Here is an 11618-nt window from a genome sequence, read left to right on the forward strand (position 1 = left end):
GTGGGTAGGTAACCGATTATGTCAGAAAAACAATGATGCTAACACGTCATAATTAAAACGATTTGGTAGAGTATTTGACATCCGCATTATTCAATTAAGTAATTAGTCAATTAATTTAAGGAAACAATAAAGGAGTTGGATAATATTAAGGCAGTGAGCATTGATAATTTTAAGGAAAACATTTCAACTGTGAAGAACTGAGTTGTTGGATTTAGTAGGTATGTGAAAATTAGATGCAGTCCGCAGTCTTTAAAGGGTCATTCCATAAAAATCTGTATATTTTCGACGTCATTTTGTCCTAAACTTTTTTAAGATGCTTTTGAATACTTTATTAGTGTAAATTATAGTTTATTTATTAATTATGTTATGTCTAAAAGGGCCAGTCACTTTATGCTTTATTTTAGGAGAAATTATAATTTTAAATTTTTTCATACTACATTACTCCTATATGACTTTTATTAAAGTTTAAAACTTATAACCTTAACATTTATAGATAAGTTAATATACTTGATGTAGTTGTTTTGTTATTATCATTATATAAAAAACGTCATTCCCTAACTAGTAACTTAGTCCCTAACGCCTTTTAAAGCTAGGGCCTGACGGTCTAGGGACTGACGATTTGGAGTAAATCTTAACACAATTGCAGATTAACTTTATATTATAAGATGCTTAATACGATGTGCTGAAAATAGCCGAAAACCACACGTAAATACTATTAAATTATATACAATTTCCTATTGTAATCAATAAAGCTAATCAACTAGGGACTGACGAAGTGACTGGATCAACATATGTTTTCGCAACAACTGGCACGTTTGCACTAATTCAAAAAACGGCTGCCGCAAAGCCAGTATGGTCTAAGGATAACTTCGTATCGTACTTTAAACTCAACTTGATGTCATTCACTCTAAATACATAGTAAAGCGCAAAATTATAAAATCAGTGCGTGGCGAGGGAATGACGCTAAAAGCTGTGGACTCTTTTTCAACTAAAGAAAATTAAATTGTTGTTTATTGAAACCGCAAAATATTAATAGAATTTGGTGTAATACACGTTTAAATAGATTATTCGTTAATTAATACAAAGGATCAAGTTGATGTTTATATAAATATGGGTTCCAAAACACAATATATAAGATGTTTGAAAAATAATTTTAAAAAATGTAAATCGGTGATGAATAAAGCACATTGCGAGCTGTTATTTAACAATTTTGGAATAAAATATTAACAAATATTCCATGTGAAATGTGGCGCGGACTAAGAGTTGACATATTTTTGTGGAATGACCCTAAAAGAGGTAGGTAATACCAGTAATACCAAATACGATTTGTCTTTAATTTGCGAATTTACTTTGTGTACTTGTGTTCGTGTGCTTTATACCTGAAATGTAGGTACTTAAAATGTATTAAGAAAATATAAACATTTTACGACTCTACATAAACTAATTTTGGGTTAGAGCTTATGGAATTCTGTCTATCACAAGCTTTTTTGTGTTAACAAAATTTTAAATTTCCCAGTTTGGTGAATAAATAATTATTACACTCCACTATCGAGCTTGTACTATTGTTTCTAGTACCTACTATTATTCTGTACTATTGCGAATGCCCATTTACGCATACGCATATCCGCCAGGTGCTCGACACCGATTTACCTTTGACAATTTCCCTACTATTTATTCTATTTTAATTTAATTTTTTAAGACAATTACATGAAGTTACAGAAACGTAGCATACAAAATATGCTCGTATTTGGGGGAGGCCCCTGTTCAGCAGTGGACGTCCTGTGGCTGAAATAAAAATGATGATGATGATGTTCGTATATAAGAGCCTAAAGGTTTTATCACAAAAAAAGTTTAACATCTGTTGAACACTTGTTTAAAATGTCATTTTCCTACTAAATGCCAATTTAAACTAGTGTTCAACGCGCGTTTAATTTTTTGTGATAAGGGAGTAAGTGAAGTGTTGAAAGGTATTAAGTTATCTTAGTAAGAATATGAAATATGTTTAAGAATATGAAATCTATCCCATTCTATTCAGCTCTTTTCTATTTTACTTGGACCTTGTAATATACTTTAAACCCTAAAGACAAACTAACATCTGACATGGTTATTTCAATGCCTTGTGACAACACCTTTCTGTTTTGTTTGAACAATTTTTGAATATTTACAGTAGGTATGCCATCATGTTTATTTATGAAGGTTTTGAAATTTCAGCTAAAATATTTCATGCGTAACGGAAAATAGAATAAATAGTCATAAAGAATTGACTTTCATGTAGTTTAGGGTATGTTTATATTATTTATTTGCTTCAGAAAATGATTCTGTTAAAAAAAGAAATTTATACAATTGTAAACGGCTATCTAACTTCTAATAGCTCTTTATAAATAATGTTCTACTAGCGATGACAGGAAATATTTTATAATCAAAGTTTTTGACACGTAATTTAAAACTATAAATTAATACCCATTAAGGTGTCATAATAAACAACTGCTGTACAATAAGCAATATTTTATCATGATTATTATGTACCTTCTCGTATAAAGCCTTATTTATGTATCACACTAAATTACTTTTCTATTGTAGAAGAATGCACTAAGTTTAAGTAGGTAATTAAATTAAAAATTGACAAGTAATTGTAGCTCATTTTGGCTAAAATGAAAATTTGTCCTGAAAAGTTTGATAGTTTGCATGAGGCATCACAACTAGATTGAAACTATACGGGTAAAAATAGGAAATCTCGGTTTTATGTAGTTATAAAAAATAATAATAACGAATGTCATTTAATGTTAATTACTACCTATTTAAAAAATAAAACTGTGTCACATACCTCATTCACCCAATTATAATTATTGTTACAGAATCACTGTTTTACACTGATTATAATTAATATCTGTTTGCGTTTGGGTATTAATTGCAATTGAATAGGTGTGAATAACTAGCAGTCATTTATTTATTATAGTCTACCTCGTACCTACGTTATGTAAGTACCTACTTAACTTACCGGTCTATTCTACTTTGATCACCTGGCTTTGATCACCCAGGTGATCAAACTGGACTTCCAGCGACAATTTAGTGTCCTTTGATCACCCACGGATAAGAAAGGGAACTAAATTAATAATTTCACTGGAGTCCACTTTGATCACCCAGGGCATTTTATCCGTGGGTGATCAAAGGACAAAATTGTCGCTGGAAGTCCACTTTGATCACCTGGGTGATCAAAGCCGGGTGATCAAAGTGGAATAGACCAACTTACCGATATCCTTAAAACTAGTATCTAGGTACTTAATGAAGTTTAACTATCACCTAAGTATGGCTCATAATTTTATACTTACGTCAAATAAACAATTATATCGGTATAAAAATGATTGAAAAATTAATAGGTAAGTTATAAGAAACAATGGATATACCTACATTGTTAAATGAATTATATTTTGCTGTACATCATGTTTGTTTCATCATCATCAGCCCTTTACAGTCCACTGCTGGACTATGAGCCTCCTCCACTATAGTGGAGGGTTTTGCCATAATCTCCACGCTAGGCAGGCGGGTTGGAGATCGCAGTTTAAAAGATTGATGTTTTTCAGAGAGCGCTGCTGCCCATTCTCTGTTTGATGTGTAGTCCCTAAGTCGCCTCTTACGACACCCGCGGGAAGAGTAGGGGTTGGTGACAAATGTATTCTACTCTGCCGTCACCACACGGTTTGTTTCATATCGAGGTTATTTTTATAATTTAAGAAAGAATTTTCTTACGACAGATTACAGTAGGTACCTACGCGCTACGTGAAAAAAACATACAGACAAAATTGTGTTTTATGAAAGCTCAGCTTTTCTTTGGTGAAATTAAATTACCTAATTAAAATTTGACTTTCTTAATAATTGCTCTGTTTAATATAATTTTGATAAAGTAAGAGGTCAGTTTCATAAATGAAGTGTGATCAAATCTTCTCAAACATAATATTTAACTGTCTTAGGGCTGATTTTTCAATTATCGGATAACTTTTAAATGAAGAATAAGTTTGGCAAAATTGACAGTTTCAGTATGGGAAATGTGTCAAAATGTTTAGATGAAAGTTATCCGACGATTGAATAATCAGCCCTAAGTAAATAGTTGGAACATTCAGTCTCTAATGTTATTCCTGTTATTTGTTCCTATATTGGCGCAGACTTCACTTTAATGCATTATTTATAAGTAAAGTCTCACAATGAGGACTCGGCCTGCTGAGCTGACCTCTGACATTCTGACCTTGTCTCACGCTTTGTCCCAAATGACACGGATGACATTGACCACAATGACCAAAGCATTGATGCCGGGTTACGATCCTATTGAGAAAAGTAGCAGATTCGTATGAATGAGTTTAATACGGCTTTGTTACAATTACACGGCGTACTCGACATTCCCTTTTGAAAGTCAAATTTAATACTGTCTAAACATAATTATTTTAGTTAAAATAATTATGTTTAGACAGTATTAAATTATTTTATAACTATAAATGGATAATCTTTTGCAATAGGTTTCTAAGTAAGTGCGGATTACAAGTTCAGGGAATAATGATAGGTTTTTAAAATCTAATAAATTTTCCTGTTATATTTAAACGAGCTTTATCTATATATATAAAAGAAAGTCGTGTTAGTTACTCCACTTATAACTCAAAAACGGCTGAACCGATTTAGCTGAAAATTGTCAGCGAGGTAGTTTAGAGCCAGGAGAAGGACATAGGATACTTTTTATCCCGTTCGAAATTAAAAAAAGTCTGCTTATTTATTAAGGCGGAACAAAGTTCGCCGGGTCAGCTAGTATATTAAAGATATTAGGTTATATTTTACACAAAAACAGATATGTTATTCTTTAAGCTTAATACCATCCAAATGTCGCGAAAAAATATTTCAATTATTAAGTAGTATTTTGTTCTTGAGATGACGTTGATGTCGTACAAGAGATAAAGTTTACTACGACATTTTTTCGTAGCAATTTATAACATAGACTAACCCTCAGATTATACTATGATCTGGAGGACTAACTATTATCTGTGGTAATAGAAACAAGAGCAAGATATTCAAGCAAGTAGGTTTAATTAATTAATTTTTGTTGGATAAAAGCAGCTATAACAAAACAACTGTAAAAGACGCCACTGTTAAACTTGTCGTGTCAACGTCCGTACCCTCTAATTTTTAAATATTGGATCGCTTTACTCTTAAAGTAAAACCTATGCTGGAATAAAAGATGTTGATATTATTATAGAGGTCAATTGCCTTTAATCAAATACACTTTGACGTAGACGTTGCCGTAACATTTATACAGCATACATACATATACGAACGAGTAAAGGGAAAAAATCCACTTATTTGTTTTTCACTCTACAGTACAGTCTCTAATCACAATATTTATTCGATAGGTACTCATATTATTAGCTAAGCTTATCAATTCTAAGGGCATTCACGATTCGTGTCAGATATCCGAGAGTATAATTAAAAACATATAGTTTCAAATAATAATAATAAGTTATTACCTATGTAGCAACATAAAAGCTGTAATAGAGTTGAAAAACAAGTTTCATACAAATAACTTATATTGCATGGGATACTATGTAATATGTAGGTACTAGGTACCTACTGTACATATTATTTACTGCTTACGTCACTAAAAATCTTTGCTGTTCTTAATTATTATAGTCATTACTTTCAGCAATGTTATTTATTAGTTTTTAAAATGTATTTAGTCATTATTAATAACTATTGTCATGCCTGATAGAAAAACAAAGTAGGTGTTAGGAACTGTGCAGTATTTTCAAACAATGATCGTAAGCATCGGTGGTTCAGTGGTAGAATGCTCGCCTGCCACGCGGGCGGCCCGGGTTCGATTCCCGGCCGATGCATGAAACTTTTTGATTCTTTTTATCTAGAACTAGCTGACCCGGCGAACTTCGTACCGCCTTAGCGTAGAGATTTTCTTAATATTTTTTTCCGTAAGAACCATCCTTGGACTTCCACAAACATTAAAAAAAAAGAATTATCGAAATCGGTTCAGCCGTTCACACGTGATGCCGTGACAACGCGAAACGGGTTTCATTTTTATATATATAGATTTCCCCGTTTTTTATACCATTTTCAAACATTAGTGAGGGTAGGTTGACTTCAATTTGTTTCGATTATCTTAGACTGCACAAATTGACGCATGGTGAGCATTTTTATTAAAATAATCGGTCATTTCATTATGTAGGTCCGTTCAGTAATCACTTGAAATGCTGAACATTACCAGTTATCGAAAATGATTTAGGTTATTATTAAATTCTAATACAAGATTAAATGACTGAAAGGTCATTCGAATAAATTTTAACAAAATTAAATTGGCAAAAAGATAGACTGCCGAAACCCGGGATTGAACCGGGGACCTTTAGATCTTCAGTCTAACGCTCTCCCAACTGAGCTATTTCGGCTATATGAGGGAGGTCGAAATTATAAAACAAAAGCCTAATAGATAATACAATCGGTTATTAAGGTTGTTTTTCTTCAATGAAAAAATATTTTCACAATATTAGGTAATATGAGTTTATCTCGGTTTCTTTTAAAAATAAGTTATTTACATGGAATTTTTGAATGTATGATAACGCCATCTACAGAAAGCTATTGGTATTATCAACTGGTCCACTAGCATGCTCGAAATAGACACTAGCAAGAGTACAAGGTCCACAAATTACTTATTAGATGGCAGCAGTAATTTATTTGATAAGTTTAATTTTGCAGTTGTCTTTAGTTTTAAATTAATTTATTTCTTGTTAACGGGATGTGCTCAATGTGCATAAGTGCCCTGAAAAGACGTATTTACAAATTCAATCTAAGTAATAAAGCCTAGGTAGGGTAAACCAGAGAGTGATTAATTATTGCCCACTGGTACTGATTACCCACTTTACTTACCAAGCAACATAGCTGGGCACCGTTAATCAAATAGTTAACTTCGTTAATCGTTAAACCGTTAATAAAAAATTTAACTTCGTTAAACGTTAAAACGTTACATTTCGCAAGATTTAACGCAAGTTAACGTTAATCGTTAATCCGTTAACACATGATAATAAAACGAAAAAATAATTGTATGCAAGGTTCAAATAATTTCGAAAGCTTGTATCACGCATGGAATTTATTCCTCTTTTATGTTTGCGCTTCAAGTAGGGTTTCTGATTTCTCGACCTATTTGTTTTCTCGAGCTTCGGGAATTCTCGAGGCCAAAGTCTCGAGTTTTCTCGGGTCTCGAGTCTTATAATTAAAACTGTTCAAATCGGTTTAAATTTAATAAAAACACAGATGTTTTAATCTAATATTATAGGCATAGCACAAGAATCAATATTAGAATTTAGTACCACTTATTTTGGTAACAAAAAATTAAATCTTCTTTCATAATTAATATTAACTGAGAATCATAACTTAGTTATTAAGTAAAGGAACAAAAGTCATAAAGTCGTGTGTACTTTAAGGATAAATAACAAAATCTGGAGCTACAATTGAATCACTTGTTTGTTGTCACACAAAAAATATTTTTTTTATGGATAACGAACGACTTGAATAAACGTATTTACGAGGAGGTACGAGTACCTAACCTAACAGACAGTTAAAAAAAATTAGTCTTTAAATCAGTCAGACTTAAACATACTTAATAAATAAAGCATACTCGTAGGTGAACATTATTACTTAGTTTCGATTGAGAGCATTACTTGCAAACAAATTAGTTAAAAAAGGAAAGACTAGTCAGTCTAAAAGCAACGTTAACCTATTAAATAATTAAAAACTCACTTTTGTCTAAGAAAATAGGCTTTCAAGAATATTAAAGCTTCAAAATCGAAACTCGAGAATCCTCGAGCTCTGGTAATTTTTTTCTCGTCTCAAATGAAGCCGAAATTCTCGCTACAAGCTTTCGAAATTATTTGAACCTTGCTTAAGTACAATTATTTTTTACGTTTTAGTACAACTGCATTTCAGAATAAAAGCTTGTTTTTTAAAAAGTTTAAAACACTTTTTAGTAGTATCTCAATCTCATAGCCTTGGTTCAATTACAATACAATTTAGCACCAAAGTGCTCGAAAAGACAAATCCAGCAAACCCAAACTCGATAAGTTTCCACCGTTTCGTTTAGGAATTCCTATGGCCACCTCCTGACTCCATCATCAGGACCCTGGACATCATCTAGTACTAAAGTGCTCGAAAAGACAAATCCAACGAACCCAAATTCGATGCGATGCTGCCGTTTCATTTAGGAGTTCCTATGGCCACCTCATGACTCCATCATCAGACCAGCTCAATGGTACCATAACATTGCATTGTTATCGTACTTACATAAATATACCAAATTTCAGCTCAATCGGTTCAGGAGAACTGGTCTTAAATTCAGTTGCAAGAGTTGTCCCACACATACAACAAGTGTCGTTAGTGATCTGGTTACAAAAACTGTTGTTTTGTGTTCTGGAAGTTCTGGAAGCCCGAACGTACTTGTCAGAACGCGTTTTTCAGCGTGCCTGCTATATCTTTTTGGTAAATAGTAGGTACTGGATTAACGATTAACGGACTTAGGATAATTTAACGGAAGTTAACGAGTCCGTTAACATTTTTTGAAGTTAACTTAAAAGTTAATCCGTTAATAGAAATGTTAACTTCGTTAATTAACGATTAACGGATTAACGAGTTAATGCCCAGCTATGCCAAGCAAGCTATTTTTCTTAGGCTGGGTTGCACATCTTACTTTGATTCGACAAACTCCATACAAAAAACACCGGTTACAAAGTTACGGTCAAAGTGTGGTGTGGTGCAAGCAACTCAGCCTATGCCTACAATACCGGCACAATTTGATTGATCAGTCGATCAAAGCTAGTTTGCGACCAGCTATAATCCGGGTTACATGTGGAGAATTCTAGTTTGTTGCAACTAAAGCAATCGGGGAGTCGATTGTAATCCCTTTAGTCCAGGTTCATAGCTAAAAGAATTTATGCTTCGCATAGACTTCAGTCAAAGGACATCAATCACTACAAAAAGGCATATTTTTGTCAAAATAAAGCTATTTTTGGTTTGGTTTGGCCTATCGGGAATGTTATTTTGAGATTGAAACTTGATTTCGAAATTTTTTCATGCACCTTTATAGTCTTAAAAGGTTTGTTTTGTTTCAGAAACTTGAAAAAGGACGCTTGCAAAATTACTTACAGAAGAAATGACCATGACTTGAAGATTCAAAATGAACAAGGTTTGTCGTGTGGATGGCTAAAGTCCAGCCATAACAATGGAGTGTTTGCAAAGAAAAATCCGTTTTAAACTTGATGGGTTATTAATTGGGTTATTAATGTAAAGTTTCTGTTTGGTAGAATTAATACCGTGTACACTTTAAGAGTCTTATACGAGTAATTAAGACGCTGAAAATTAGTTTCAGACATAAGTAAGTAAGTTCACATGCTGCCATGATTATTTTATAGTTTTATTTACGGGTGTCTTACTTAATGAAAGTTTCCCTGGAATTCTTAGGAGAAAATCTATGGAAGAATAAATAAGCATGGAACTCCTTTGAAAGGTAATTAAACTTTACCTCTTCCCGATATCTACTTATGTATTTATTTATAGTTGGTAAATCGGGCATCAAATCCTGAATGTAATTTTTACATAATACTTACGTAGGAATAATAATACGAGTAGGTACTATAGGTAGTAAACCTATAGTTATACTATCTGTCAGTAAGTACTCGTGTATTATTTTAAGTTCAATAATTTCTATTATCATTTTTATTAGATAACTTATAAAAGCGGGCAGACATTGTCGGAGATGAGTCAATGAAATGACACATGCACCCGTAATGTTATTGATTGTATCAATAAATAAAAATTGACAAGTGCAAGTTGAACCAACATCCTGCATGACTCTTCTAATATGTATGTATAATGATAAATACATGTAGGTACTAATAATTGCTAATATTTTTTTCTAGGAAGAAAGTACAAAAAGATTTTCCCCAACCGATCTTATTGGAAGTGAGACACGAAACAAAGTTCCTGAAAAGATTCGAGAGAAGGCCAATAAATTCAATAATAAAATAATTTATAAATAAAAGAATATTGTAAACAAGTAAGTAAGTAGGTGGGAGTTACATGACAATTTGGAAATTAAAATAATTTAATTACCTACGTGTTGTTTATTAGGTGCTTAAAGATTCTCGGTGTAGTCTATTTGGTTACTCCAGACGAAAGCTTTTTCATAATAACCTTAATTAATTTACGCACAAGATAAAAAATAATAAGAAAAAAGTAATGTTATATTTTATTTTGGCGAGAAAAAAATCAAAAAGAGTTTGCGCCCAACGTGGGGCTCGAACCCACGACCCTGAGATTAAGAGTCTCATGCTCTACCGACTGAGCTAGCCGGGCTTATGACGAGATGTCGAAATTTTATCTTATAAGCCTAGTTTCTTAGCTCTAAAAACAAAAGCATTCTATTTATCCACCTGCAGAAAAAAAGGTAAACATTTTTACGGACTAGATGATATCGTCATATTGACGTTACATAAATAAATTCGAATTCATCAGACGACCACAGCTATAAAATGAATATAATGTAGTTTCCTAAAATTAAATACCAACAGTTACTTAAAAAATTCTTATGCCCGTATTCACAAACATTACTATGAGGGCTGACAGGGTGACCCGCGAACCAATCACAGGGCTCTATTCAAGGCTGTGCGTTCGGTTTGCTACTTCACTTTAGCAAGCATCGTTTGTGAATACGGGCGTTAGTCTTCTACCTATTCAGAAGGTAATTTTCAGCCACTACGAATGAGAACAAATATTAATATGTAGGATATTTTGTAGTATAACTACATACGAGTATAATAAAATTATTTAATTGCCACTAAAACAATAAAACCACTGTAGAATAGTCAAAAACTGTATACAGAAAATGCATGTGGTCAGGTCGTGTCGTGTCGTGGTGGTTGCCAAGTAAAAGCTAACTGTCATGCTGCGTGCCACTTCCTCCCGCGCGCGTGCGCACGCTGAATGCAGATGCGCTGGAAGGCGCCAGGTTGAATAAGGCCTGGCGAACATTAGCGTAAGGCTCATTCCCATTTGACTTAGGCTGAGTTGCACCACTTAACTTTAACGGTAGCTTTAACGATAACCGGTGTTTTTTGTACGGAGTTTGACAGATTTTTGACGTTTGTTAAAGTTAAATTAAGATGGTGCAACCCAGCCTTAGTCACGGTAATAATATCATATAGTATTACCGTGCCTTAGTGGTCTGTATTTGGCTATAGGTCAAGACAATGCATTTGATTCAGAGTCAATGGTGTGACGAATGATATTTGACGTAAGTAATCCAATTTTTTATTTGATACCGAGAAAGGACACGAAAATAGGGCGATGTTGGTTGGAGAATGATGTATGGACACCATGCGATGAGTCGCGCCATACCTCGACTGAAAAGGAAACTACTTATGTAGCTATTACTTAAATAGCTATTTCTTATAATAACTGAAGATGCAAAATGTACCTACATTTTCCTGAAATTCTACGCACCGGGATTCCTAAGTTTTTGCCTATTATTGTAACAGGTAAAAAAATAAAATAAATGAGTTTTCCTATTTTACTTATTGTTGATCGGT

General features: G+C 33.1%; 3 non-coding genes across 3 annotated transcripts; 1 reads left to right on the top strand and 2 right to left on the bottom strand.

The window, feature by feature from the left end:
- Window positions 1-5799: 5799 nt before the first annotated feature.
- TRNAG-GCC (transfer RNA glycine (anticodon GCC)) lies at window positions 5800-5870 on the top strand. Its single transcript has one exon. It is a non-coding gene; the product is annotated as a tRNA-Gly (tRNA).
- A 488-nt stretch (window positions 5871-6358) lies between these two features.
- On the bottom strand, window positions 6359-6431 carry TRNAF-GAA (transfer RNA phenylalanine (anticodon GAA)). The gene has a single exon. It is a non-coding gene; the product is annotated as a tRNA-Phe (tRNA).
- A 3882-nt stretch (window positions 6432-10313) lies between these two features.
- Window positions 10314-10386, bottom strand: TRNAK-CUU (transfer RNA lysine (anticodon CUU)). Its single transcript has one exon. It is a non-coding gene; the product is annotated as a tRNA-Lys (tRNA).
- Between the last annotated feature and the right edge of the window lie 1232 nt (window positions 10387-11618).

The sequence above is a fragment of the Ostrinia furnacalis genome, unplaced genomic scaffold (genome assembly GCF_004193835.3).
Source record: "Ostrinia furnacalis isolate ACB-3 unplaced genomic scaffold, ASM419383v2 OfSCF3015, whole genome shotgun sequence".
NCBI classification, from domain to species: domain Eukaryota; kingdom Metazoa; phylum Arthropoda; class Insecta; order Lepidoptera; family Crambidae; genus Ostrinia; species Ostrinia furnacalis.